Source organism: Prenolepis imparis, unplaced genomic scaffold (assembly GCF_030444845.1).
Source record: "Prenolepis imparis isolate NDT839.2.m4 unplaced genomic scaffold, iyPreImpa1.0 SCAF_5, whole genome shotgun sequence".
Taxonomy (NCBI): Eukaryota; Metazoa; Arthropoda; class Insecta; order Hymenoptera; family Formicidae; genus Prenolepis; species Prenolepis imparis.
In genome coordinates this window covers 8,122,188-8,147,328 of record NW_028141163.1, presented here as the reverse complement: position 1 = coordinate 8,147,328, position 25,141 = coordinate 8,122,188, and the positions used below count along the sequence as shown (strand labels likewise).

General features: G+C 29.8%; 1 protein-coding gene across 3 annotated transcripts in view; it reads right to left on the bottom strand.

The window, feature by feature from the left end:
- The window catches only part of LOC145936313 (uncharacterized), a 283,300-nt gene extending 258,363 nt beyond the window's left edge, over positions 1 to 24,937 (bottom strand). For 2 of the 3 annotated variants that reach the window (XM_083038404.1, XM_083038403.1), the window contains exon 1: positions 24,182 to 24,937. The gene's annotated coding sequence lies outside the window, so the exon portion shown is untranslated. The remainder of the gene's footprint in view (positions 1 to 24,181) is intronic. The other variant, XM_083038405.1, reaches the window with a different exon arrangement.
- Between the last annotated feature and the right edge of the window lie 204 nt (positions 24,938 to 25,141).

Genomic DNA, 25,141 nt, shown 5'->3' with positions numbered 1-25,141 from the left:
AAAATATTTATAAAATACGTATACTCTGTTATCGTAAATAAAAATTGGAAAATTAATAACAAATATTAGAATTTTTATATAACATTATAAATGTTAAAGATACAAAACATTATATTTTTTTAAATAATACTCAAATAAAAGCAATTTGCGTTTAATGAACAATGATAATATTATAGCCATATTTAATAATGTGATTTTATATACATATATGTATATACATATGTATATGTATACATACATATATAAGAAACACCATGTGCTTCCTTTTTAAACAAGGTTTTCATGAATTCAATTTGCTAATACGCGATTTCTCTCGTACCTATACTATACATTTCAATGACGTTTTTTATTCTTTGTAATAAATGATATAATTCGTATATAAAGCTTACATTTACTAGTATAAAACTTACATTTCAATTTACGTCTAAAAAATATTCTCAAAATGTCCAAAGAGCTCGCGATGTGAGATCTCATAAATCTCACGTGACGAGAATCAATCTGATGTCGGGCTAAAGAAAATAACTAAAGCCTTTCGAGCATCGAGATGGCACGTGTCGAATTATTCATCACACGGCGGTCTCAAGGAGTACTTGTGGAAAAAATCTTTATCATTTCAAAAATATTGCACAGAACAAAGAAATATAATAGAAATAAAGAAATAAAATCTTTTTCACATAAAATTTTTAATTTATTTTGTTCTCGATTTTGATATAAGAATTTTTTGTAATTTTACATTTATAAAAGTTGCAATTAACATTTTTATTGAAATTAAAAATTTATTACGATAGAACATATAATGTATATAAATATATTCGAATCTACATGTACACATGCATGTAAACGCGCGCACACATATATATTTATTCTGTCAAAAAACTGCTAATTTTGATTAAGATTATTAATGTACGTGATTTATACAATGTTCAAAATTAATATTTTAAAAAATTGAATTTTTTTTATTTGTTTTATTTATTTAAAAAGGGTTTTAATTAATTTAATATGTTTATATTTTACAGATTACAACATTGATCAATTCTCTACTGTTGCGCATCGTACTGCGGTGAGTGTTAAATTATTTTAGATTTTAATATTTAAATTATAATTTATATTAACAATTAATACATACAAACAATTTTAATAAAAATTAGTAGATTTTCTCAACGGAATAAAAAAATAGTCTATAACTATCTTATTATATTCATGATTCATGGATTAAGCATAGCCTGTAATTTTGGTCATATATCATTATAATCTATACTTTTATAAAAAATATTGTTCAAAAACACTATTTTAAAAGCTTTCATATTTAAAAAATTATTGTTTGGAAAAAAAATTGCAAATATTTTTATTACTTATTGTTAGATATTCCAAAAATTTTTTGCTGCAAGTTTGCTGCAGTTTGTTTCATAAATTTTGAAACATTTTACATACAACATTAAAAAGAAATAATTCCAAAATTATTAAGCTATCTTTGATTGAAGAAAAAAATATGAACACAACTTTTGATGAATTTTACATAAAAGTAAAAATCAATTAATGTTGTCATATTTATATACTTATATGTATATAGCATCTATATAACACACATATGTCTATGTATAAATTTACAAGAGATATTCGTGGCTAACTGAAAAATATCTCGCCATTGAAATTGTCTGGAATCAAGCAAGAAAAATGCGAGTCGTTCAAAACTGAAATCCAAACTTGTAATTTAAACGACAGCCATTTATTCTTCCGCCGCACGAACGCAAAACCAATCGTCTTGCCGAAACGTATATCGGTTCCTCGAATGTTCATACTTTTCTTCGTTATTGTGAAACACGCAGAAGGTCATCTTTTCAAATAGTTGTCTTTCAAGCCTATTTCACAGTGATGAAGATTCATCTATTCTATCTCGAAACGCAATAAATTCGGGAGTGGGTAATGATTGTGCATGCTATAACTCGAAATAAAACACGTTCGCATATATACGAGACAAGTTTTGTCTCTTGATCGCTTTGAAGGGTAGTCGAATTCGAAATGCGAAAAGTAAAAAAAAACATTCATCGAGAGGCATATCTGACCGTATACATGTCACGTTGATTTATTGCTATGTATAGGACCTTTCATTTTATTATTATGGTACGAAAGAAATCGTTTTGTCAAACTATAATCCTGCAAAATTGCCTAACAAATATTGAATGAATACAAATACTTCTACATTTTACTTATGTTATTTTGACCATATTAATATAAAATCAAAAAATTTTTCAAACATTTTTTGCGAGAAACTTAAGTGTATGTATATATGAATTACATATTTGTAGAAATATTAAAAATATATTATTTTCATAGAAAAAAAGAAAATAGAATATATATTTTATTTATCTATTATTTATCAAAATTATTACTTATTTTATATTAAAACAAATCGCATAAACACGTATTTTTAACCAGAAAATAATCTTGTGATTAGAAAGAGTGTTTTGATTGACATTGAAAATTAATGAATAATATATTAACAAAAATAATATTAATGAATTAATATTAACGATAATAACGAATGATACTAATGATAATATTTTAAATACTAACACGTAGATAACGTATACCTAAATTTTATATTAAATATTTTACAAAGTGAGAAAAATGAACGAGAAAATGAAATTTTTGAGAACATCCTACATTCATAATTCTGATCATTCGTTGCAGTATAATTAAAATGCGGACTCTTTAGTTTGGTTTACCATTTATAGATTATAAATTGTCAATGTTTCGCATTGATGATAAAATGTACGATAATGATAATAATAATGGGGAATACCGCAGGAAAATTTTACAAATTGCGTGACTACATGATCGTCGTTGTTAATCACAGGTCTTGGCTTTTTTCAATTATACGTTTTCATTTACTTACGCATTCATTTACGCATTGTTCCAAATTCATTCCAAATACCATTAAATTGACCGATTTTTACAGTAGCCTTATGTGCTACAAAATCTGGATTATTTTAGCAACATATAATAAAATATCGAAAGAAATAACTTGGCAGAACAATTATTTTATATTAAGAAAAATATTTTTTATAAATTTTATAAATAATAGTTCTTTATAAGGAAAATACATAAAAGTTTCGAGTTATATGACAAAATTTGTGAAATACAAGCTGAATGTAGGATAGCATTTCTGTATTTTTTAAAAATAATTGATATATGTATATTTTATTTAAAAAATAGTTTTTTTCCTAATATATGCGATTAAAGAGTCCTAAGTCTGTTAATGTAAATACATTTTGAAAAGTAATTATCGGATGAAAGATCTATCAATAAAAAGTATGCTTTTTACTCAACCGAATACATTTATCTCATTTGGCTGATTACGAAGTAATATTCATTTGAATTGAAGTTAGCTATCTGAAAATAATATATTAATGTACATACAACATGAATTAAATTTTGTGTAATATTTGCAAAAACAGGTCCCAGAGATGTTTGAAATATTATTTTAAAAAAGTATCAATTGGGGGGGTGATGATTTAAACAGAATATATAACTACATTTGCAGGCCGAGCAATCATTATTAACGGAATCACGTCTGCGTTTGATCCAGTTATGCTACTCAAACACAGTTGTTCTGTTTTACGGCTTTATCACTAAATTTGATTTTTAACGTTTTAAACATTGTCGACCCTGTTTTTCCAAAATTCTTATACGAAATAATTGTGATTTTTTTTATAACTAACTTCAAGTTGAGAGCGCATTTGATTAGAAAAATTAGATGTAGCATATCTCTCGTGCAAAAAATATAAAATATATTTTCTTCTACCGTTATATGCAGTGTGATCTTTATTATTATACATTTATTGCCTGTTTAATTTTTATTTTATATTTATTCTTGAACACGATTTTTATTAGGCAGATAAAGTTTGTGCTAAATATGAGATAAATGTTGCCCAATGAGTTTGATCGCGCAAGCGCTAATTAGAAACAGATTCATAAATTACTAGTCCCACAGGAGGTTTTATTAACATCTCATAATAACGAGTAAATGGAGTAATACGGGATAAAACAAGTTTTAAAAAAAGTCGAAAGTCAATATGATATAAATGGATATGAAGATTGTGCGTTTGATGCGTATATAGAAATTTGGAGCATACATCATTCGCGCGGACAAAAACAATTTCTGTTTCTATTATTTGCCATGCCATGTCGGATTTTTCTGCATCTACCACCGTTGCGTGTTCTCGTTGCGTGCGTTGACAGCTCAGAGACCAACACGCGTGCAGCCGTTTCATTGGATGTGCTGCCGCGCTCTATTGATTCCATGGCACCGTAAACTCGCGCTTTGAAATCGACAATGAAATCCACTCGAAGGCTGCAAAGGGTACGCATCGTGGAATTGGGGCGTGAGTTTGCGCAAGTGGTTCGTGCGGGTGTGCCTTAAGCGATATCACTGCTTTGACACAACTTCGACCAAGCATTGCTATTTCTCATGTGAGATTAAAAAAAAAGAATTCTTTACAATATGCTTGCGCACGAAAAAGCTTTGACGCAAGGAATTATTAAATTGTTTCCGTTTTATGGAAATTTTCGCGCTATTCAGACAAATGTAACTATGTGCATATAAATGAATAGATAAATTATTACATTAAAATTACTTCAGAATTCTGTGAAAAAGATGAGATACATAAAAATGTTATAAAAATAGAATATAAACCATATAAATATAAATGAAGTCATTATTTGTTGCAAACTTTAACAGACAATTTTATATTTTTCAGAATTTCAAATTTTTATATTTACAATACACATCGAAAAATCTGAATGATATGATTTATATAGAAAATTAATTTCCGGCAATTATGAATGAATTCAGTTTCACTAATCATAGTGATATTTTGGAAAATGAATGGTGTGGATATAGTTAAATATTATTTATTTCTTAAATAAACTGAAATTCTCACTAAAAATCACAAAGTTTGCTACAAATTGTTCGTAATAATTGAATGATATCTTTACTGCTACTTCGCTCTTTTTTATATTCGACAATTGTGGCTTTGAAACAAACGTCTTTTTTTACGAAATAAGGGGGGGAATGTACCGAATAATCACATTGTGTGTCACATTGTTGGAAGATTCTCTGATCAGCATCGAGGCGTCGCTATCTGACGAATTTGGAATTTGTCCAACCGCCTTCATGCTAGTGCACATTACTGCAAGTTATGCGAGACTCTTGCGACTGGCTGGTTGATCATATATAGATGCCCGAAATCTTACTCATTGTCCGCTTCGACACGGGTTTTAATCGTAAGTCCGCGAGCACCAAAAATACGAACCAGAATGACGGCGTGCTATCGGAAGCAATAATTCGTGGCAAACGGGACGACGAAGAATCGCGATTGCGAGGCACGATCCCGACGAACGGCACCAATATTTTCACCATTTCCTTCACTCGCGCTCGCAAAAGTGAAAGATATTAATGCTGCAGTCGCGAAACTTTTTGATCGTTTCATTCCCGAATTCTTTTCAAATATCGATGGAAATATTAAATAATATATTCTACATGAGTAGAATGCAGTAATATAAAAATCTCTTTCTCCTCTTCTCTCTCTTTCTCAATATATTTTTAAATACTTTTACATTTATAATTTTTATGTGTATGTAATTGTCTTAAAGCTTTTGTGATTTTATGCTGAGCCACGTTGAATTGAATTGTAAATGTATCAAAATCAATTTTTTCACAATTTTATATTTCTTATATTCGGTTTGTAAAATGTATAGATTCTCTTTTTGATTTTTTTTTTTTATTAATAAATAACAATATAATTTATTCTGAATGTATCCTACATTTGTCAGAGGAAATATGTGAAATCTCTGTAACAGATAATTAAAATTTACAGCTATTTTATATTTTATTTCATATATTTTAGTATTTAATCTAAAAAGAGAAAAAGAGAAAGAATTCAATGTCATATTTTACCAGGTTTATTACAAACGCAATATAAAAAGTTTATTTATCAATCGTATGTAAAAAATTATATCTAATTTATCGATTCTATTATCATAATTTAATATACATATAGATGTTATCATAATTTGACAGAGATTGAAAAGACCAGAAAATAAAAATATGCAACTAAAAAACTAATCGATGTACAATCAAACGTGTTTATAATATCAATCTATAAAACCATTAACAAATAAATTCATATATTTTTTAAAATCTTCCAACGTAAAAACTTTCGTTTATATAGACGAAAGAATGTTAAGTTTAATATTTGTACTAGCAATGAGACAACTGGACGCTGATTTTTGTGACATAGCTAAGCGGAAATTTTTACGAGATTTTTAAAATTATTTAATACTAAATCACATATAAAAGTATATTACTATTCGTGATAAAAAAATTATATATTGTGTTGAAATATAAATATAAATATATTGGTTTATCCGTATATAAGATGAAATTGTACAAAAGGCAACGCTGTAAAACGGTCGTCAGGGCATCGCAATATTTTAGGAACTTATACGATACTTTCGATCTTCCGATGGCAGGCAAGAAAACGATATTGTGACGTCTCGTAATATTTTCATTGAAACTGTGCAACACATATGCAATAATATAAACTTACTTTGTGTGTATGTATGAACATGACAGATAATTCTTTCAAAATCTTGTTAAAATACGTCGCACGTATTCTTCTTCGTCTCTCATTTAATAGGCGTGATATGTATACAATAATTGCTGCTACAATGCATATTTTAATCATTCTTAAACTCTTTAAATCGAATCTATTTTAATCAAAATTTGATGCTGAATTTTAATGAAATTTGATAATGAAATTATTGCGCACATTGTACATATCTTAATTAAATATTATTTTAAATAAACATAAAGTAATTAAACATTTTAGGTCAAAATGTTCAATTAAATTTGACTAAAAAAAGTAAATTTCTGATATTTCTGTTTTTTAAGTTTAATATAACTCTTTAACTTATAAAATGATATTTAACTCAAAAACTCTGTTAGAGTAAGAAAAGAAGAGTAGATTCCAAAGAACCTGCCATTAAAGTATTTTAGTAGGCCATAGAGACTGGTTACGGCTATACAATCGTCTGTATTTTTCTCTCATTTTGGAACCGTCCCAATTGGGTTCAATTAGAAGCACCATGCAATTAAAAAGTTGGGCGCTCCAAAACAGTGGGTAATCTTTTTTGGCCCGATTACGCTTCGAATGGAGCACGAGAGACATTACCGACTCTTTCATCAAACGCCGCCGGAGGCAACTTGCCAATTAAGCCGCCGTGTCTCCGGTCGATGGGTAACCCTGTAACTTTCGATCACATCCGGTAATGCCGGAACAACTTGCGAATCCGAACGGGACCTTAGTGAACGGAAATATCTATCGAAGCATAGAGGCATATCTCTTCTTCTGCACTCGTATTCTCGCAAATGAATATGGAATATCATGAGCTGCATGTTGGCGGTCTGGCGCATGCAAGTCTCACTCTATTATTTGATAGAATGAAAGTGACTAATTGACGCTTATGTAAAATTAGCGATAATTTTGGAAGTACAATAAACATTTTTTTAATTAAATACATATATTTCTTGTTGAGTTTTAAATTGAAACAGTTGTTTCACACATAATATATTTACTTCATATATTTGCTGTTATTAAATCATCGATGATTTCATAAAAGTACAGATGATTGCATGAAATGACATTTAAATTTCCTACATTTATCAACATAACCGGCTATAAAATTATTAAAAATTTAATAAAATTAATCGAATTATTTTTATTGTATTTTTGTTATATATTCAATTGAAACTTTCATTTGAAACAAATATGTGACCGATAATGTAGTATAATAGATTTCCTCGAGATGTTTTTCATGTGTTCGATGAAATTTTGCTTTCTAATAAGATTTATCTTAAATAAACAGTTATATTTATGCTCCTCTTCAATTATTTGAATTTATTATAATACAGAAATAGTACAATATATACATATAAAACATTTATACATATATTTTTTTAATTTAAATATAAAACATATTGGTGTAATTATTTTACTTTATAATTATTATAAAGCAAAAACGAATTCCGTTTTGAAAATCCAATAAACGATGTTAATATTTAAGAATTCGCGAATGACAAATGCAACAACGGAAATTGTTCGCGAGTTTCAAGACACTATTGTTTGCAAAGCATTTTATTTGAGAACTTTTAAATATGCCGCGCGAAAATATCCTGAGAGGTAATGCAACGACTCAATCCGCGCGAAGAAAGATTTAAGTGGCTATGAGAAAACTTTCCAAGCGCTTCAACGAAATCGGTAATACACTCTGCACGATAAAAATATATTGCGAATTGATTTTTTTATGACTGCCCGTCATGTATTTCTTCCGTCAAGTATCTCCACTTTATATTGAAATACGATATTCATACTTTGCATTCTGAATTCAGAAAACATCCTAACTTGCACTTAAGATTTATATTATAATGCATTTTATCTTTTACAATTACAATAAACTTTATATGGAAGATATAAATTAAAACAATATCTCTTTACGATTAGTAAATTAATGTTGGGAGCTTCCCAACAAGAACACAGTGTGACACAGAGTATCATTCTATCTTTGTTGTTCACTGGTATTGAAAGAAGATAAAATGATACACTGTGTCACACTGTGTCCTTGTTGAAAAGCTCCCATTACTTACTTTACAATTTATATCTAATTACTTTCAAATACTCATTGTTTTTGCTATACTAATAATTAACATATTATTAATGTTTATATTTATTTATTAATTTTAGTATATTTATTAATTATAACATCAATGATTTAGATCATTATAATATCAAAAATTTTATTCTTGTTTTAAGTAAATTATCTTATAGCTAAAAAGTTGGAAGGCATAGATAATTTAAATCGAACGAAATCTCAAGACATTTGTATTTTATTTTATCCACAAAAAGTCCTTGATCAATTTAAATTTTCTCTTAACAAAAATGGTTAAAATACTAATGTTCTTAAATTATATAATAATTATACAACTAAAAATGAATGGAATTTCGTGAGTTAATGTTTAATATATTATCTTTTATTAAGTTATTGTGTGTGTGTGTGTGTCCTCAGTGCAAGAATAACAAAACTTTATTCTTTATTTGGAAAAGACTTCACCTTAGTACAATTTTAAGTTGAACAATAATTACAAAAATATTTTTAAATATTAAATTGTTATAAAGTTCTAAAAATATATAGCAACGGAATAGAAATTGATGAAAGAATATGTAAAGATGAAAAAGATATGAGTGCCACGAGAGATTCTCTGTTGAATACTCTATTTACTTTATTTATACAAAAATTTTTATTTTGAAAATATAAATATATATTATATGTATGTATATATATATATGTATATATATATGTATAATAATTTTAACATTATTTAACATTATATATTATATAGTGATTAATTTGTCGTTCGGAAATTATATCGTTTGTAGCATTGCTCGCCGCGTGCCAGCAAACTTTCGATGCATTTGCAATCAATACGCTATAATATAGTACCCTGAAGGGTTTGCATATTGTTTCCGCCAAAGTCCGTGCTTTGTGGCCGAAAGAGAACCATGTTTTATTTTTAATCTGTATTTGTTTGTATGGCGATTCCTGCTAATAGTCCAGCATGTAATTAAAAACAATTTTTACAGTTCGCAAGTTTTTTTATACCGAATTCTTTTATTTTTTGCATTAACGTTGTGGTTAAAAAAATCGTTTTAGCAACTAGTCCAATTTTATTTCTTTATATATATGAAAATCAATGTTATTAACATCGCCGAGGGCGAAAACAATAGTCTACGTATTTTTACTTAAAAAATATGTTCACATATGTTTTGCACATAAAGATATATGAAGAGTTCACTTATTATTACAATTAGTACAGCATCATGATATTAATCGATCGATATTCAAAGATAAAAAATTATACTTATAGCTTTTACTGAAAATTTCAGTATACACGAATTTGCAATTATATATATATTGACAGAATTTCTCTCTTTATAAATTTCGTAGTAATTATTAATTTTTAATTAGTAATTATTAATTTTGTTAATGATGAAATGGATCGCGTATGAATTCCAAATTGGAGTCAACGACAGCTACTGCATTTTGGATTTAAACTTCGAACCGAAGTCCACCGCTAAGGAAGAAGAGGTTGCCTTGGCATGAACTATAATTAGTTTATCAAGAACCGTTAGCAGTGCTTGCAATCCTCTCTATAAGCTAGCTATGTAAAGTATGCGAGACTTGGTCGGATTATTTTCTGTGATCTAATATGAATTTCCTAATGTAGATATATTAATTTATTACGAGATATTTAATTTATATTGAGAAAAGCAAAAGTTTGCGCGCGCATGTGCGCAATATTGGCTAATAATATTTCCCTCGCATAAATTTACAAGAATTCATTCTTTTAAGTTCTTCAACGCGCTTTAATACACTAGTATAATTTCATAACTTGAAATCAAACTACAAACAAATTACGATCTTAATTTTCGAGTCAAATATTTTAAATCTAATTTAATTATTTTAATTGCTTTCTAAATAAATTTAATATATTTTTAAAATGCAAAAAATACACATGAAACTACAAATGGTTATATTAGAATACGAATATTTTATTTAGAATAATTATATTAGATCTATAATTAAGTGATTAAAATAAACAGAATCATATTTCAACGTTCTTCTTCTTCTTTATAAGAAGAGTTTTTTATAAGAAGAGTCCTTATTTTGTCAGATAATTAATCATTATAAAATCAACACACGAATTATTACGTCCTCATATTTACATAGTAACTAAAGTCGTATATTCTGTCACATTTTTTCCAATTCTCCTTTGACACATCATTCCACTTGTCACATCTATTAAAGTTTGTATTAGAAGTTAAAGCTGTTCATTGTTTAACAGCTTCTACGAAGCGTACTCTCTGGAACATGTTCGCGTCGCTATACGTTCTCGTTACATACTCATTAGAAACGCGTCTTTCCATGATAATCATATTTCGCTGAGACTTCTGTATGTATGTAGCAGTCGACTCGGTAACTCGAAGACAGTGGTTTATACATCATAAAATTATTCAGAGATATCTCGTCTTCGTAAAAACAGGGTAATATTTTGCTCTATGCGGCCGAGTTAGCTATGGCACAACCAGACCAAAACGCTGCGGGAAATCCAGTTGTCCGGGTCATGCTCTGAATTTATCACCATGTATTTCTTACCGGAAAATCGTACATCTCGGACTCACGCAAAAATACATCATATCCAAGGTATAAAAGAACTCTTTCTTAAATTATACTTGTGCTTGGTGAAGAGGGCTTCAAATTTTACGTTTGAAAAAATTTAATAGTATAGGAAGAATGAGATGAAGAGTGATAAAATATTCCAACATTCAGGCTTATCAGAATATAGAAGTAATTGATTGGTTATTGTGTTATTTGATTATTTACATACATTCGCAGTAACAATAAGAATAAAAATAAATAAAAGCATTCATATTTGTACATTCTTAATTAAATTTTTAAATTATTAAATACTCAATTTCAACTTGATATCTGTAATTAATTTTATATTATAAATGCTATTTGTATTTTTAAAATTTACATGAATTAGGTATATAAATTATATAGATATAAATTAGGTGCTTTATATAATACATTATTGTTATATATACTGAAAATTTCTTCCCTAAATAAAAAGATATTTGAATTGTGAAAGTACCCGAGAGAAAAATCCTACTAAAGCTGCATTACTTTGTTCAAGAGAATTTTTAATTTTCATCATATCTGCTCGAAAGCTTTTAGTCTCTTTGTCTTTTAGTCGTTATTTAATTTTATCGAAAACCTGAAGATGATCGCTTGAAAGACGAATTCTTAAAATTCTGAAGCACGGGAAATGTAAAATGAGGAAAATTCTGTCATGTATATTTCAAGATTAAGCAATGGCTCAACGCGATTGATATATCGAAATTTGTAAAATATAAAGATAAGTAAGGAAAAAAATAATACTTGTAATCATCAGAAAGATGTAACAGATGATCGCCATTATGGTAAAAGAATAACATATAACACGGAATGGTCCCGAGTGTCTGCTTTAAACACGAGTCACAATGAATATTTGTCACGAAACATGGAATTCATGACGAAGATATCTTTATCACCAACGAGATTCCGTGATCGGTGTTAGCGTACCTTATATAAGTACTCGTCAAATAGAAAAATCTTTCTGTCAAATTTTAAACGTTAATATATTACAAAATTCAAAGATTGAATTTATTCGTGGAATTTATCCTAGTATAATCAAACCGACGAATTTCTTGTCTTAAATTAATATTTTTTATAAATTTCTTTCTCTCGTTTATGTGACACAAGTAATTGTTTTATAATTATTATCTGCAATTATAATTATAACCTGCAATTATAATTACAAAAAAATGAAGTTTTTCTCTAAATAAATAAAACTTCTGCTCAGACAGGGTTAAAGCACATTTTGCGGTTGGATAATTCAACTCGCGAGCTTATTTCTTGTTTTCGCAAATGTTAATCTGTATTATTCCTCGAGCTTGGCCACCATATGTGCTCAGTATGTTCGCGCATATGTGGCAGCTTAAGACGTCGCTCAGTTTGCAATTCCCGTCGCTGTGCTTTTACTGCGCCGCAGAGTATTACAAAACGCTGAATCAACTAGTGAAACTTTGCCTAACTTAACTGAGAATTTTTCTTTCATCGACGATCTTTCTTTACCTACAAGCTTAGAGACTTTTTTCTTTCTCAAAATTGTTTGTTATACCTACCATACGTATGTTCGTATGTATTATATATTTATTAAAGAAGATATTTTATCTTTTCTTTTTCATTTGTGAGTAAATTTAAATATTTTCAATTATTCAATTAAAAATAAAATAGATTCTTTTTTATCTTACTTTTTAATACTTAAATTCTTCCAAAATAAATTTCTTAGTAATTTATTTTAAATGTTTATGCTTTCTTCATATTAATTATCATTTAGCTCTTAAAAATTTGCATCAAATATTGAAAATCACTTGCTACATTTTATATCTATATTCGTAAATATGTGTCTAAATGAAACAATTCTAAATTTTACAATTTCTTACATATTTTATTCATATTATATCTGTCATCTTAAAGTGAACAATTCATCTATTCGTAATCGATCTCATGCGAAATACTGTGAAAATGTTGCGAATCCATTGAAATAGCTGGGGAAATCCCATGAAAAATGTTACATATATTTCTACCAAGTCAATTCGTGATCAATCTCATAGCATGTCATGTGAGATTGATCACAAATTGACTTGGTAGGAATACATATATGTAACATCCTTTATGAAATTTCGCCAACTATTTCAACGGATTCGTAATATTCTCGCCACGTGCGCGTTTCAAAATCTACTGCAAAAAGTTTCAGACTCAGTCCGACTCTTCGTATCCGCCGGCGAGAGCGTTTCTCGCCCGGTGTTAATTGATACTAAAAGTTACACGTTTCCGGTGAAAGAATCGCACGTTATCGTGAAGAAAATTACTTGTCCGCTAGAAAAAACTTTATTCGCATCTTTGTTTATCAATTTGTATGCGAGCGTTGATCTGAAAAATATTATACATGTTTGTTCTTTCTGTCGAAAGATTTTTAATTAAAAATATCTTCAGATTTTATAATATTATTTGCTCATTATAAGATTATCGGCTTTAAGTTGTTCGCAGGGTTTTTATGGAATTATTAACAAATGCTTTATAACATATTCAAAATCAATTCTGCAATTCTGCAAAAAAGTTTTTCTATTCGCAATTTTTCCATCCATAGCATCAACAAGTGAAACACGAGATGTGCTTGATTAAATAGAGAATATCAGTTAGCGAAAATAAATATTTTTTTACTATTGTATATTTATATAATTCTAAATTTTTTATAAAACCGTAAAATACACTAGAATGAAGAGAAAGAGAGTAACTGGATTTAAATATTCTTACAAAATTATTGATTATTTTAAATAAAGAAAATCAATATCGTTATTTCTATTCAATAATTCAAATATGTAAAATATTTGTGTATTTCATATTGCGCAATGTAGTGTATATTAATTTCAATAGCAGTGTTTGCAAATAATAGTATATAATCTAAATATTAAGAATAAGTATATAATCTATATTGTTTTTCTATATAATAATCTACAATATAACAATTTACAATAATGGACGAAATATTTGGATTAAAGAATAATACAAAGTAAACTGCGTAAGAGAAGTTTGATAATGAATTTATGTCATTAAAAGAATATAAAAAACACATTATATGAAGAAAGTAAATTTCCAAAAAATAAAAATATAGAAGCAAACTAAAAAAAAATTATTTACAGATAGATAAAAGTATACGTAGTGATACTTTAATGAACACAATTAGCATTTCTCTAAATTAAATTTGTGAGATTTAAAAATAATCTCGACTATTTATTTAAATCTGCATAGATGAAGAATTTATTACTTACAATATTTTTAATTTGATTTTACATTACACTACTCAAGAGAACATATAATCTTTATTACGTCGATATTATCGGAGCTAACCACTAACTGCAGTCATCGGTAGTTGCGGGGTCGAACCTCAAACTCCATTAGCCAGTCTAATAATGTCCTCGTTGAGGAGCGTTTTTGTGCACGTCATCAAACGAATGAATCGTCAGTGCGAAATATATAGACGGTTACTGCGCGCAATTTTCCGAGAATAATATATAATATTGATTTCGCGTTTGGTGTAAATCGAATACAAATATTGATCGTCACGCGGATTTCGATTATATGCGCAAAAAGGGCGCGACTTTTACTTTGGCGTTTTATATTTCGTGTTATCCGCCCTCTCCGACATTAACAAAAGCAAGTCTATTTACAGTGCCGACATTTCTCGTCTCCGTTAGAAGTTGCCGCGTGTTGTTAACATCGGCGAAAACTTGGTTTTCATTTCCTGAGGAGACCGTTAAGAGATAGACGATGCCATTACAAGTATACCACCATATTCCGCATTTAAACTTAATTCAAAGATTATCTGACGTAGTTACTCATATGCAGATCCTGTCAATTTGTGAGTTTGCGCATAACCGTTAAAGTAAAGTATTGGTGAAAATAAAACGCGCGTCATATCTCGTTAAACCTGACATTATTGAATAAAGGAGGGAAAAGCACTTTGTGTTCAGCTACTACTGAAAGCTACTATAGAACAAATCTTGTTATGGAAATAAAAGTATAAAGAAGATAAGATAAAAGATAAAGTAATTGTTTAATATAAAATTTATCTATCATAATACAATAATTTTGCTTACAAACTACTATCATAAAATGAGAAAAATTATACTAAAAAGTGTAGTCTTTATAACATATTTTTAACATTTTATTTTTGCATCAAATAGAGGATTTTTTATTAAACCTTTTTTGCATAAAATGTTAAATTAGTCATATCATATATTTTATTCGATAAATTTCATGGAATTTTAGTATGACTTTAACATCATATTTTTCCATTTCCTGTCCGTTGGAAATTATTTATCGTTGAATTTGAATTTCTGATAAAGGATAAATTTCTTTGTGAATTGATTGAGTTGACTGAGATAGATTTAACGAGTAACCATAGAAAGACGGATTGGAGAAATTGATTTTTAACATGGATTGTGTGATTTAATACAATTTTATGTCCAAGTTGATAACGCCGAGACGCGGTTATGTATATTTACGTGACTAGACGTTAAGCATTTTGCACGGTTCGGTTGCATCAGCAAGAACGGACAGTGTTCGCATAAATTCTTCTATCTAGGAAATTGCCGTTTTTCTCTCGTTCTACCCTCGTCTTTCTGTCGTTCATCGAACTCAAATATGCTAATAGCTCGCTACCTCGCTTTCATCGTCGTTGAAAATAAATCTTATTTGCGACCTGGGCTCGATCGCGAAGTTAAGGCGTGAATTAAAAGTGAAAATACACATATATGCAGTTTTACAATTAATTCTCTAAGACTCTAAGAGAATATAAAATTATTGTTGAATTATTATTTTTGTATTTTTTTCCGTAATTTTATGGGAAAGGATGAATTTTTTTTTTTAATAATACCTCAAATTCCACTATAAAAAATTTCTTCATTAATTGTTAATCAATATTATACATGTAATACGCGTTTATTGATAAATATTACATAGTTATGCAATATATTATGCATATAAAATATCGATATTTGCAAGTAAAACAATCAACTCTCGACTTATGATTTATTTCTTGCTTTTCATTTTCGAACCATAATGCCATCGATGATAGTCCGGTATTGAGATATTGAAATTTCGGTCTGAGAATGCAATTCTCAGTATAAGGACGACAGTCAATCCTGTCGCAATTTCTGCATGAACGAAGATCGCGAATTTGCTGCTGCATTTTCTTCGTGGTGTTACCGTAAGCTGATTTGCAACTTCGTGGGGAGTCCATCGAGCTCAGATCCCGCGGTTATGCAGACCTGATTCTGGTCTACCAACTTCAATCTCGCAGGCGGTATAATGCCATGGCGATAAGACTAATGTAAGTTAGGTCACGTATAGCATCACAGCACATTGAGATATATCTCGATAAGAGTATCCTACTTGTATTCAGATCCGGTCAATGTATGTACATTGCACGCATATATATGTATATGTATATGTACACACGTAGCTTGAATAACTTATCTTTCGACTGACTATAATATACAAAATATAAAGAGCGATGTAATGTTGAGGGAATATAATAATGCATGAAGACGATTGAAAACATAACTCCACGATTAATAATTTTTCATGAAACTGACATTTTTCTTTTTATGAAAGCCGCGAATCAAATAATATAAAATATATTTCTTCAACACGAAGAAGGTCAGTTTAATCACGAGCCTTGTTGCAACGATGCTATTTCGTTCGTTCAATTAATTGCTAATTAAATTGCGTACGTCGATTCTATTTATAGGGCTCTCGACGTGAGTTACGCGCGATCATAAGCGAACGTTGTGGTTTATTATCTCATTTAACCGATTTCTGATTAGAAATGATGTCGACTCATCTCAGGAGAAACATCATTTTAACATTTAAAAAATAAAAAATAATTAATTTACCAAAAATTAATACAATTTAATCACAATATATCATGTGGGAATATTTATCGATTAAATTAGGACAGCAGATTTGTTTTATATATATAATTTTGTTTTAAATTTTAATCTTTAGTTGCGTTTTTTTCTTCAAATTCTGTACTTTACAGTATTATTTTTTTCACAATCGTATTCACAATTTTTGAAACATTTTTTGATGATACCTTTGTACCGTGGTAAAGCGTTATTAAATTATGTTATTAGTTTCTAATAATAAACATAATCAACTGTTTTATTGAGTGAACAATTCCCTGCTGATAATTTTTCGATGATTGCGATATTCGTAGTATCTCACACGAGGAGAAAAAATAATTATAAAAGAATTAATAAACGTCAGATAGCGAGTCAGTTGTTCACTGTTGCGTCGTCGTGACTCGCGGTGTGATTGCACGTTCTCATGTGATTGACAATGAGTGAATCAGCAGTGCATACACGATATTATGCGCGTAGTAGCCACGCGACCTATCCACTTCTTTTTCGCGGCGATAAACAGCTCTAAATTAGATATCGATTTCATATATGTGGTGGACCGCCATCGCATCGTTAATGGAACTATAATAGCCGCGTCGCGCGTTGTTGTAGGGATGCACATGATAAAATTACAGCATAGTAATTAATGTGCGTAGTTTCGACAAATGTTCGATCGAAATTATATTCTCGCAAGTTTTATGCTATTGCGTGATGATGCATAATCTATCGGGCATAGATTTGCGTATAATTCATAGCTACAAATTGTCCCAGATAATATGAATCCCTTGTTTTCTCTGAGAATGCACGCGTAACGACAAATCACCCCAATATTGCAGACTCCAATATTGTTCTAAACTTCTATATTCCCGCGAATGCTTTGCATCGAAAATGATTACCACGATATTTATCCAACAGTACTGTGATAAATCTTCTATTATATGAATTGTATCAGAATTATTAGTTATTAAATTTTAATGATGAATTTAGAGTTGATTTTTTTAGCTAAAATATCGATAAATTTCGAAAATACGTATTGGAATTTTTCAAAGGACCCCGCACCGGTCATAGGGGGAAAATGTCTTTCTGCGGATTTGGTTAATTTTTGGATATGTTGTAGTTCTCGTCATTCTGAACAAATGTCTCAATGGGCAGAATGATCTAATGAGCCGTTTCCGTGCTACAAGCCCTGAAAGGTCCAGATTTAACATGCAAAAGTATAAGTTTTTCGAGTCGAAATAAGGAAGGATGGATTTTTTTCTTCAATTCTTAACTGTATTGATGACAATTATTGTTTAGAGTCGTATAAAGACAATGGGTGTATGTAGTACAGTCCAATCTATGTGGATTTATAATGTATGTCAATTATAAAAGTGGACATATAATGTGTATGTATAAGTTGAATATATATTTATTGATATTATATATATAGTTTATAACATCCGTTGTCTTTATACAACTCTTAACAATAATTATCATCAGTACAGTTAAGAATTGAAGAAGAAAAATCCATCCTTCTTTATTTCCAGTCGAAAAACTTATATTTTTACATGTTAAATCTGGACCTTTCAGGGGTTGTAGCACGGAAACGGCTCATTAGATCATTCTGCCCATTGAGACATTTGTTCAGAATGACGAGAACTACAACATATCCAAAAATTAGCTAAATCCGCAGAAAGACATTTTCCCTCTATGACCGGTGCGGGGTCCTTTTAATACGAGTTTCAAGTAATTATAAAATTTTTTAAACAAGTATCAAATTAAAATTCTGTTAAAATATTGAAATTCTATTTAAATATTGAACTTATGAGAAAAATTAAAGAATGTATACTATTATCTCGTCTGCTCGAAGCATTTGATGTATCAGATGCTATTATTACTTGTTTATGACTATTATTTTTTATTATTTTTAGAATAATTAATTATAGAATAAAGTAGTTTAAGATTAATTGTAACTCTTTTAATTTATATAATTCTGATGAAAAATTTGTAGTTTTTGCAACAGTTTATTAGAAGTTGAGAAAGATATTGTTTCTCATAGATTTTATTTCGGTATAGTAGAAGCAAAGCAAGTGAAATATATAGATATTTCACCGACACTCACCAGCGAAACAAGTGAAATACCTAGATAGATATATTTCTTTCGCTCTTTCTCTTTCTCCTCTTTTTCAGAAACTGAATGTACGCTATATTGTTTATCGAGAAGCCGGAAATATCTCAACCTCTAGACAAAGCTGAAGTGCTTCGATTTAATGTTCTTCGATGTAATTGATGCAGTTTCTCTTTTATAGCAATTAATCTACTTTTCTCACTTGCTTGAATGTAAAGTGGTAATAAAACAGATATATCTAAAGCCCAAAGAAATAACTAGAAATTACAAAAATATAAATTTTTATTCTACACACACACAAAACTGTAGTCATACAAAAAAGTGAATTATTATAATTATAAATCAAATTTCTGACAAGAACAATATTTATTTATGCACACATATACATATAAATAAGAAATTGTTATTTGTCATGTATTTTTATTTATCTGTGTGTGAATACTGCCTTAATGTCATAATTTTTCAAAAAAATGTTTATTTGGAAACAGCAAAGATATACTAAAGTTATAATTAAACACTCTAATGAATTAAATGAGATTATTTTGCATCAATTAAATCGTTGCTTAAACCGTTGGTCTTTTTCATTATTTGTCCGGAATATTTTTTATGAAAAATTAAATGATCTCTCGTCGAAGCGATGAACGTATGCGCGTTTGTATCATAAATATCAACGTTTCACATTCTACATCGGAGCACTATTGCGAGGCCACAGCTAGAAATCGTCAAGCACGTCTAGCGATCAATGTCATTCATGTACGAGCGATGTGCTAGAAAAATAATAGTCCGCGATTTGACAGATTTATATCACGGTCATGTGTAAATGCTGTCAACATGATGGCGATAACGTGACACATGGTAATATAGATAAAGTTAAATTAAAGGATTCTAAATATAGACAATATTTTTAATTTTATATACTGTTACATTTACTGTTACTACATTAAAATGATTGAAACATTACGTACGACTTTTTGATGATAAAATATTGCGTATTTATGCAAAGCCAATTATATTTTCTATATTACTTTTTCAGGATACCGATATTTCATCGTGTAATCGATCATTTTGTAATATACAGAGCGGTTTATAAAGCCGGACAAATAATTACACAAATTATCGATTCAATAACATCGACATTTTTATTTACAAGGAAAAATCAATTTCAAAAATATTATAAAATCTCATTAAACCGGACGCATGAGCGCAAATCTAGATTGTATAACGACTTGTTTATTCTCAAACAGAAATTATGAAGTACGTATTCAGTGCCCTACATTTGTAAATCCTAAATTTCAGAGACATTTAATTGTCGGCAATTAATTAGAAGTTAAATTGAAACATACGGGAAATGACCGATTCATTTTCTTTTCACTCACCATAAGTTTTTATCCGATGATACTAACGAATGTTAACACTTTCCTCGTTTCAACTATATAATTAAGTTTTCTTCCTCGTTGCGCACGAGGCGTTAACCGAATGAGAACGCATCGAGAAGGACAGCGTTTGCGCGAGAGTTCTCGAGCGTATCAATAATTTACACGAACGTTCAGTGCCACCAATTTTATTTAATGAAAGAGTCGATTCCATTAATCTGCCAGTAGATCGAAGCATCAGCTATGGCTGCTGTGAATAGATATTCTCATTAAATAAAGTAACGAATCCGATGTCGCGATATTTGCCGCGCTATATCTGTCGCGATAGTCGTTTATTAATCTTACTGAAATGCAACAACCAACATGTGCCGAGAGAATGAATGTACGAATTAACTCCGCTGTTGCTTGTTCTTATGTATCGACTTTCATATATCAGACTTTCAGAACTTCCGACTTCTAAACTTGAATAATTACTCAATAAAATTAATATAATATAAAAATAGATTCTTTGAGAAATTTTAAAAAAGAAATTATATTTTATTTTTTTATATTTTTTGTATTCTATAAAGCCATTTTATATGTATAATAATTTTCTTTTGAACCTTGTGGTTGAAACAAGATTTCGTTATTCAATTATATATATTTTTAATCGTGAAAATTACACATTGCATCATATGAAGCAGTAATGAACATTTTGCATATACTTGCAACAACTTTACAGTAATATTTCGCAGTAATTATGAAAAAACAATTATATTTTTCGTAGATCGAATAATTCGACCAATCAATCGATATATGTATACAATTCTGCACCAATTTTTATGTGATTTATGAAACCAATCACATATTATTATGTATAAATCACAACATTAAACATTTTACGTTATAATGTTTTGGCAAGCTTAAACACATCATCACTCCGAGTGTACAATCTTGGGTGGTGTGCTTTATCGCGCGTTAATCAGAATTTATGAAAATTCTCCTTTCTCTCTCCGCGCTACATACATACGTGTGCATATCTTCGAACGTGCGCACGCCGGCAAAGCCATAACTTTTCGCAATAAGCGACGTTACGACTGCCATAACAGCGAAACTGCAACGATCAGTGCACTGAATCAACCGTGCGATATGATGAAACTGGCATCGCACGCGGTAACTCGGCAACGTCAAAGACAGAACCTGAAGTTTCTAACGAACGTCGCGTAATAATGATACATGATTTACGAGTTTGCCTTTGCCGCTGCTGCAAACTTTGCGACTGATTCAGCTTGAATCGGCTAATTAAAAATCAGTCATATGTATGCAGAGCTGAGAAAGAGAGAGACAGAAAAAGAATTAAAAGGCTTTTATATAAAAAGAACTAAACTGCAATCTTAACTATATGCAATATTGAACGATTTTTTAAACGGATATATATTTTGCGAATATCTCATATATCTCGAAGAATACTTAATATAACATAAAATGGATATTATTCATAGCTTTATGAACAAATACACTAAGAGTTAATTATCTCTATCTTATTATCTCTTGTACGTTTGTGTAGACTTGTGTGTGTGCGTGATGTATATGTGTGTATATACTTATATGCTTGTTTTTTTATACACATACATATTATACATTTTTTATACATACATTTTAAATTTAATGATTAGTTTATACTAAACATATAAAAAATTATTTTTATCTGGAATATAGTTCAGAAATCTGAATTTTCGATTTTATATATAGAAAAATTTGCTATTTGTTATATCAAATCCAATTTTCATAAAAATTGCTTTATGCTATTAGATGCAAATATAATATATGTATATTAAAAAATTTTCGAAATTCCCAAGATTCGTAACAATGATTTCGCTAGATATCGCGCGATCGAGAAACTGATTCCGATATCCGTTCATTACAACAGGATTTGTATTTGGTAAAAGTTATACTTGAATTACGCGGAATGATTTCTAAGGACACGCGACCACGACTGGCTCTGACAACGTCGTTATCGGTAACAATTCCAATTTACCGGTGCCATTTGGCCTGCTCGGTATCGATCGAACGACTCTTCTCCTCGTTCCCCTTGAAAGTCGTTTTAAATTGAAAAGCTAGAGTACGGGCCCCAAAAGACAAAGAAGCGAACGAACGCCGCGATGCCGCCGATTTGCGGATCCGACTTTCCATTAGCGAAATAACATTTTCTTCTTCGTCAGTGGGTCGGTCACCACTTTAGAACACCCCATTTCGTCTGTTTATTCCGCAGCTAGCCCTGCTTATAAGTCAGACGCGGAGAAACACAAAACCGAATATAATTCATCTTCGACATCGAAACTGTACCACAGTCTTTTTTAACGTTGTATTTTTTATAGATCATTCTTTTGTGTACAATGACGTGAAAATTTAAGCAAAGTATACATTAGCTTTCGTCTACACTCTGATCGAAACAAAATGCGGATTTTATGACACAAATAGGTTACGCGAATAATAATTAAGACACTGAGATTAATACAAACCGAGGTACAAACATCATAAACTCAAAAGAATAAGTAGTTTAAAAAAATATATTAATTTTTAACTGATAATATAGAATAATATTGATGAGGATTTTTTCTTTTTCAAGTGATTTTTTAAAAGAATTTTTTAGATATAATGATAATTATTTTAATTCGTTATTAAGATATCCAGGATACCAAGAACATAAAGGAACAAGGAAAAATTATTGCATTGAAATTAATATCTTTATTTTTATTCTTTATGAATAAAAATGAAAAGACATTGAGATCAAACGTTAAGATCTGAGAAACTCTATATATCTTGTTATGGATTAAATATTAAATAATACAATTTAATACGTTTTACTCTAAAAATTGTATGACATTATAACAAAATTCTTTCTTTTAAATTAATATTTACACATATAATACAGCTAGGGAGGAAAATAATTTTTAATTAACGATATCCCTTGCAGTTACTGCTAATTCATGATTATAATAATAATTTTAACTATGATAATATAAATTGTCATTGTAACGATGTTAATACAGGGTCAAGGAGAAGCACTGTTCAAATTTAAATGGTTAATTAAATGCTACTACAGAGACCGCGGACAAAAGTAGTATTCATATGAATTTTGTATTACTAATTATGCAATGTAATATGACAAAGTAAATGTAAATTTACAAAAATATATAACTATGAAAAGTGTATATATATGTACGTGTGTGTGTACGTAATTTAAAATTTTAATTATAAATATCAACTATAATTGTGTGTATTGTTTTATTTTAGATTTATCAGAAATTCTCTCTCTCATTCGAATTATAAATATGTTTACGAATTACAACATTTTTTAACTATTTTCTACGCATTTATCTATTGTAATACATCTCAGATTAAATTAAAATCTAAATGATAATACATTGCCAAAAAATAGACTTCAAAATATAGGTACACTATCTTTCCATGGATTGTCAAAAAATTCATTTATTGACGTAGATGCGAAAGTGCTTTTGAATTTCGCTCACCTTAATTCGGTTTAAGGTGAGTGTTTGAAGTCCCTCATTTCGTGAGATGAATCCGTGGAGGATAGTCAGAATCGTTCGTTCGTGTTCACCTTACACTTTTGTAGATATATATATATATATATATATATATATATATATATACACACTAAGAGTTTCCAAATAATTTAAAATTGCCGATTGGAAAAAGTCGTATCTCTCGCACTACTTAATTCTAAAACACCACCCGCGATGCCGGATTCAGTTTTTCGTCATTGAGACACCGCCTCGCGACTACATGATCGATGCAAGCCTCCGACGAATCGATATTGTTTCAATTAGAAATAACTAAAATTTAAATAAGGAAAAGATCACGAACTTTCGTCAAATTCTTGCGCCTTAAATAACGAGTGTCTTCATTCACATTTCGATTGGTCCTGATTTATTTTGCATTCGAACTCGATTACTCGAGTTTTTATTTATACGTAATAGCGACATGTAGAGTCATGATTCTTTTAAAGTTTTCTTTAATTCTTATCGCACATTTTACAAGTTAATTTTTATAATCGAAATCTCGATATCGTAGTATACTCGCGCAATCCTCTTTTCGGTCGCCGATCTTTCCAGCAGCAGCATTCAGTGCCACTCTACTTTCGTCGTCCGCGTGCACTCGACATGTCGATCGTGCGACTATCGTTTCACAGAGAAAGATCTCCACTTAAATCGCCGACAATATTTCCGCGAACAGAGAAACACCCGCTCCGAAACCGTGCGCGCCGAGGATCGGGCGGTGACTGAAAGCGTCGCGCGGTCTCGCGCCCTGTATCTCTGTCTTTCTCTATCCGGCTCTCACTTCCACCCCTATGTTCCCTCTCTCTTTCGCGGTGCGCATTTCCCATCTCTTTTGCTCGCATTGATGGGATAAGGAAGAACGTTCCTCGCAGCTTCCCTGCGCGTTTTCAATCCTTCTCCACTTTCTCTCTT